This window comes from Dipodomys merriami, unplaced genomic scaffold (assembly GCF_024711535.1).
Source record: "Dipodomys merriami isolate MVZ:Mamm:240054 unplaced genomic scaffold, mDipMer1.0.p SCAF_3, whole genome shotgun sequence".
NCBI classification, from domain to species: Eukaryota; Metazoa; Chordata; class Mammalia; order Rodentia; family Heteromyidae; genus Dipodomys; species Dipodomys merriami.
Genome location: NW_027204492.1, coordinates 94005419 through 94012430, shown reverse-complemented (window position 1 = coordinate 94012430; position 7012 = coordinate 94005419).

Sequence of the window (7012 nt, the reverse complement as noted above, 5' to 3'; positions counted from 1 at the left end):
CTCTGCAGTCCTTCAATCCTATGCCTGACCTTCTATAAAAAGAAAAATTCTTTCATTATTATACTACAGCTATAATCAACATCTTTGTGAAAGCTCTTTTCAACTCTTTCCATCAAGGGTCCTTGGAAATGAGTTCAATTCTGACCTTTCACTGTGGAGGGGCCCAAGTCCCAGAGACTGGAGAAGCCCTGATCAAGGTCACTCAGCAAGCTAATGGAAGAACCAGAGGGTTGTAGCTTACTATACTATTTTTTTCTGCACACACAGAAAAATGATTTGAAAGATTCTTTAGCAAAGGTACACTAGTGAAAACTGGCAAAAACTGGATGGAAATTGAGAGAGGGAATGAGTCATATCTCCTTAAAATATCACTGGATGCTTTTTCTATAACAATACATAAAAATAACACTAGCTAACTGGATCCATGAATTCTTGCCAATGGCCAGGCATCTCACTAAGCATTAGACACAATTTTTTTCACTTCAACTCCAAATGGTGCTATGAGAAAGGCACCCATTTGAAAGATTAAGGAAGCTGAGGATTAGAAAAGAAACGTGATTTTCCCAAAGACACACAGGAAGAAGGTAGTAATATGAAGCTCTGAGCCGAGATGGTGTGATTATAGTTCCAAGTTCCTAATACTCATTCCTCCTGCTAGCCCATTATTGACATAAGCTCTCAAATTAACATTCCTAGACAGACTGGTGCATTTAGCAGAAACAAGTTCACACAGAAAAGTATGAGCTGAGCATGTCTGTGCTCAAACTTTTTCTCCTCGCCTCCCACACCTTTTGAGAAAAAGTCTTGTTATGTAGCTAGTCTGGCCTCAAACTCACTATCCTGTTGCTCTGCCTCCTGAGTGCTAGAATCATAGGTGTGTACTATAGAAGATAGTGATTGTCTAAGTCAGCTATTGCCAAGTAACAAAAGCCACTCCAGCACTCAACAGTAAATGATCATAAGCCCGTGTTCCCATACCTGCAAGTCTAAGGGTCAGACTGTCTATCTGCAATTCAGCTGGTCTTAGCTGAACTAGACTTTGAGCTATGGATTCAGAGTAAGCTAAGCCTCCCATATCTCCTCATTCAGAGACCAACTGGCCCCCTGAGGCAAGTTGTCAAATGGAAACCATTTGTAGCTTAAGCTCGGAGCTGACAGGTCATCACTTCTGTGTACATTGCAATGGATGCAGCAAGCTGCACAGCCAAGTCCAGCATGAATGGAATAGGAAACAGACCTGTCCCCTGTGGGAGGGTGGCAATGGGCATAGATAGAGGGAGAGGTGAGAACTTGGAGATGGTAATGCAGTCAGCTGCAGGGAACCATTCCAAAACTGACCAAGATAGGAGCATTAAGAGTGATGGAGGGATAGAAAGGGAAGGGAAGGAACTGGTGTCTTGTTTATTTCAGATGCTAGGATGAGAATTCCCACTTTGTTTTCAATTCAAATGAGTAAGCAGGGAAGTTTCTGGGCTAGGCAGGAGACCTCACCATGCTTACTATAGCAGCCATTGCTCAGTAAGAAAGATTGGGCCGAAACCACTTTGGGGGGATCTTCTTGGGAAGACAGTAAGTAAACTTAAACAGCCCAGACATCATCTTGCACTGAGAGACCACACAGCCATGCTACCTATTGTGGTAGCACACCCCACTCCCATGATGCTTCTGTGACTCCTCCTCCTGTCTCTCTTGAGCTAGCAGGGGACAGTTCCACTCCCCTAGTGCTAAGAAATAAAATCAAGGGGGCAACTGAGCTTTTCTTGCTCCATTCAGGTATGTATCACCCCCTCTCTTCTCCTCTCTGTCTCTTTCCTCTATTTCCTCAAATCTTCCTTCCTCCCTGCCAGAAGCTATGAGCCCTGGGGGCTGAAGGAGATGGGCACTGAAATGTTTCCAGGAGGGAAAAGACCTAGAACCCAGAAAGTGGGGTAAGGGGTAGTGGTTCCAAATCTCAGAGCCAGGTAGGCTGAATCCAATTTAGAGGCACCACTGTCTCTCCAGGACACCTCTAAGCCTCATTCTTTATGCAAGAAAATGGTCCTCTGTTAGACCCTCCTTGTAGGAATGCCATTGGGGCTGGGAGCAGCATTCTATTTTTGATTCATTGTTGTTAGTCTCATCTCTTGAATGACTGATGTTTGAGTTGAACAGCGTGTGAAACCTAGGCAGGCCTATAGGTATGGAAGCCTCCATATCAGCCCTGGCAAAACTCACAGGCACCATTCATTCCTCCATCCATCCATCCATCCATCCATCCATCCATCCATTTGTTCATCCAATCTTCCACCCTCTGCCCAGTAGCAGGAGGAAAGGCAGGGCACAGCCTACCCCACAAAGAAAGCTGGTATGGTAAGTTCATGATAATGGGACCCAGAGCAAGAGAGCTGTCTTGTTCCATTCCCTGGGAGATCCTCCCATGCTGAAGAAAACTTGAGACAGGGACACAGGACCTGACCATGCAGATGGCTAAGACTTTTTAGTTTCCTTTGTGAGAAAAAATCCCTGTCCAACTTGGCACTGAAGCTCAGCTTCCTGTGACATTTGCCCTCTGGGAACATTCCAGGCAGCTGTCCATCTCCCCTGAGCCTTCCATTCCCTGAGCCAGGGAAGAGAGACATGAGTTCCCTATATGGCTCTGTCCATGAGTCCTCCTTATCCATCTTCAGATGCTGAACCCTTCCCACAGCATCCACTTTGGTTAAAGTGATCATCTAGAACTCACAAGACCTGATGGTGAGGAATTTACTGTTTATGCTTCCTACGGAGAGAGGGGGAAGACACTAGTTCCAACAAGTTTGACTAAGCACAGGACCCAACAGAAGAAGGTTCTCTGGTCACTCAATTTGAGAAACTTCAGGTGAGCCAACGTAGCTGAGTGGCATCCCTGAAACATATCAGGAAGAACAAAGGATCACATGGCTCCAGACTTCATACTGCTTATGGAGCATTTCCCATGCCCAGTGCTGCTCAGAGAGACCTTTGGAGAAAGGAATGCTAAGGGAAACCAAATCTGGAGCTGAGTCTTGAGAAGAAAGGCAAGAAATGTCTCAATGGTTGCTCCTGGACTCTCTTTCCCCAGAAACTCTGTGCCTATCTTAAGACTCGAACTCAAGGACATGATCTGAAAGTTTCTATAACATGATGTGGCTTGGGCATAAAGGCAGAGGTGATACCTGACATGGTCAAAGGGAACTGAGAAGAGAACCAGAGCACACCCTGCTAGAACTAGATCCCCTGCTCCAGTGCCCAGGCAACAGCTCCCTTTTCTTCCTCCTCTTCTCCTCCTCCTCCATCTCTCTTTTTTCTCTTTCCTACCTCTCCACTTCCTTCCCCTCACCACCTTTCCAATTCCTCTTTGACATATCTACCTACTCTTCTACCCTCTCCCTCCTCACTGCCTCCATTTCCTCCCTTGCTCGGGGTCTGGGTCTGGCCAGGGTAGAAGAGGATTCCAACCTAGGAGCCCTGGGAAAGGACGCAAAGGATCTCTGGAGCACATAAATCACTCAGCAGGCTGTGAGAGGCCTACAGAACCCAGGACTAGAAGGTAATTCCCAGGGCTGAGAAAAACTTGGCAAGCAGCCCCCCAAGTGAGAGCAGCACTTGGGGCCAAGCTCCTGGGTCACTTTTCTCCATGTTACTGTGGGTGTAACCTTGATCCCTCTGTCTGCTGAGGTAAACAACGGGGCTTGAATGATTTGGTTTGGAAACGGAAGAGGCCCCAGGGAAGCTATGCACCGCAGTAATAAATGAGGACCGAGACAGCTGTGCAGAGCGCCCACTTCCCCTCCATTAACGCAAACCCGGGGCATCTCTAAAAGCTAAAAGGCATCTCGTTCTCCGCTCCCCATAGCAGGGACCAGAGTTGCAGAAGCCACAAATCACTAAGAAAAGTGCAGAAGAATGTTCACCATTTCTTGGAATGGAAATAATAATAAATAATAATAATCTGTTCTGTGTAGTTAGCCAAGATATGTTCTCTAAGGAGCTTTGCATTCAAATTTATTGTAAGTCCCCAGGGTCTGGATATTTTTTAATTAAAACTTTTATTGGAGGAAACATGCAAATTTTAAAAAAGCACACACACACCCCAGAAATTAGTTATATGGAGGGTCATTGTCTTGCATCGCCTTCTCATTTGTCCTTTTCGTTCTTTTGCTGTTTAGAGAGTTACAGCCCGATCCATTGTGCTATGCTGGCTGCTCATTGCATAAAAAATTAACCATAAGTACATGCGTCCAGAAGAGGCAAGGAGAGGCATAGGGATGTACTGAGCATGAAGTTCGCATCACATGCTCAATTCTCAGCCCCTGACTGCCACCCTGCTGGTGACCACGTGCCTGCTAAGTGCTTTCCCTGTACCACCTCGTTCTGTCCTTTCCATCCAAGTCCATGATAGGCACTCTTCCAGTATCCCCACGTGTCACATAAAGACACTGAGGCTTAGAGAAAGAAAAGTACACAAGTGCAAGCAGGATGGCACCCAGATCTGGCTGGCACCAGGCCACCAGTTCAACCTTATGAAGGAGGGGAAAAAGAAGTGTGCAAAGTTGTGTACTTCATTCTTCCAAAAGGCACTGAGATGACTGTTGGGTGTAGGCATGTTATTAAGGAAGTGTTTTCAGGGGAAAGCAAGCAGGACGGAACTTAGGTCTGGCTGGCTCCAGGCTACCAGAACCCCACTGTGAATAAGGTAGAAGAGGTCAAGCCCGAGTACAGATTCAAAGTCCTGCCTGAGCCTCATCCTGTACACCTAGAGTTTGCAGAAGATAAATCACACCTAGAATTTGTCATGCCTCTCAGTAAATGGTTCAATTTCTTTTTCTTCACTCTTGTCACTGGCTATGAGTACAACTAGGTAGGGTAGAAGCAGCATTGGAAAAAAACCAGCAAATTCCTATATACCTGCAGCTCTTATACCTTTGAGGAGGTGCCAATGTCTGGGGGCAACCCTGTGAAGATAACAGCTCTTACCAGCAGAGTCCTCAAAGCTGGTGCTTGGGCCCATGAATACAGTGAAAGAAATCCATCAATGTTTGTTATCCCTGGCCCCTACCTAAGAAAGGACCATGCTGATAACCCCATGTAAAGCTCCTGGCCATAGCACCCTCCTCTTGTCCCATGATAGTGGCTAGCTGCACCTCGCTAGGACTGGACTATTACTTTATGATCACAATTTTCAGTAGCCTGCCTCTACACCCAGCCAAGACTGAAGAGATGAGGCCTGAGCTGTGGAGCCAAGTCAGCCAAGCCATAGGTTTGAAGACTACTGGTCAGTACTTAGCAGAGGGCATGTGCAACAAGGAACAGCCAGATGCCAGGAGGAAATGCCTTAGAGAAGCCAGTGTTAGGCACACCCTGGTATGACCCCTCTCCCCCCACTCCACACACACAGGGCCTTGACTGAAGCAGACAGCCAAAGAGAAGTCCAAAAAGAAGCATAGCAAGCCTCTATGGGACAGGGCGGGTAGTGGCGAAGTGAAGCAGGAGCCCACCAGCTCTTGCTGCTGTTGGGGTTTGGACCTGGGGCTGCCTCTGGACTTGATTGAGTGGCCATCAGAAAGTCATTACGATCATGACACTTTTAGCTCAATAGGACAGCCTGAACACATGGAACCCAGTACAAATGCATATACAGCTCCCACCTGGTTTACCCAAAGTACAGCCAAAGCCCCCATCCTGGTGTGTTGATAGATGTCTGTTCCTGAAGCCAATAGCGTCAACCTGCCATAGCACACACTTAGGGGATTTCCAAGCTCTGCTTCTGCAAACAAATGATGTTGAGGGGAAAAAAGCAAATTGCAAAAGGGTAACTGCAGGATGCCATGGCCTTTGTAAAATGTAAAAGCATTCAAAATAACAGGGCATTTGCATATGTTTATGGACACACACACACACACACACACACACACACACACACACACACACACAGAGTTCTTCTGATATGGAGAAAGATAGAACAGCTCCTGGCCAATACTGCCCTAAGGAGAAGAAGTGGATGGAGAGATTTTTTGTGCATTGGCAAATCCATACTTGGCAAATATATGAAAGAGAGAAATGAAGGCAATATAGCACAATGTTATTTGTCTAACCTCTGTGGGAGGTTCATGGCTATTTCCTATTACTTCTTGTAATTTTCTGTGTTTGGACTGTTTCTTAATCATGTTTTAATTATTTTTATTTTCTTTCATTGTTTACTTTTGATCAGCATGTTTATTAGCATTCATTAGTTGTACAAGGGGGGTTCATTTTGATATGTCTATATATGAATAAAATACCATTTTCACACACGTTCATATAGTATTTTGACCATATTCAATCTTCTTTCTCCAGCAATAGGAGTACAGTTGAATATTTATGGAACCTCTAAATGGAGGAGGGAGCTTACTCCATCCAACCACATGGTCTAACCTCCACCACTAGCTGAGATAGGCCCCTTCCACTGTGCAGAAATGCACACCTGAGAATAAAGCTCTAACTTCCTAGTTGTCTTCCTGGAGCAGAGAGCACTCATTCCAGAGTAGAAGCCTTCATGTAGAGAGCTGAAAAACTATGGTAAGCAGCACTGTTTTTAGTTCCTTTACCAGGTGATGGGTTCCTCTTTCAGCCCTCAGATCTTACCTAACCCCTTATAGAGCCCAGTCCAGCAAGTCCTTCAGATCCAGGATATGAATCCCAAGGGTCCCCTGCAGCACAATGGGAAGAATGTGAAAGGATGGCCATGTTCCCCAGGGAGAGGGGCCCAAAGCTGACCACAGCAAGTATAGCTTAAATATTCTTTTTGGTCAGTCGTGGGACTTGACCTCTGGGCTTGGGCACTGTCTCTCAGCTCCTCAGCTCAAAGCTAGCACCCTACCACTTGAGCCACGGAGCCCCTTCTGGTTTTCTGGTGGTTTTATTGGAGATAAGAGTCTCACAGACTTTCCTGCCTGGGATGGCTTTGGACTGCAATCTTCAGATCTCAGCCTCCTTAATAGCTAGGATTACAGGCGTGAGCCACCGGTGCCCAGCT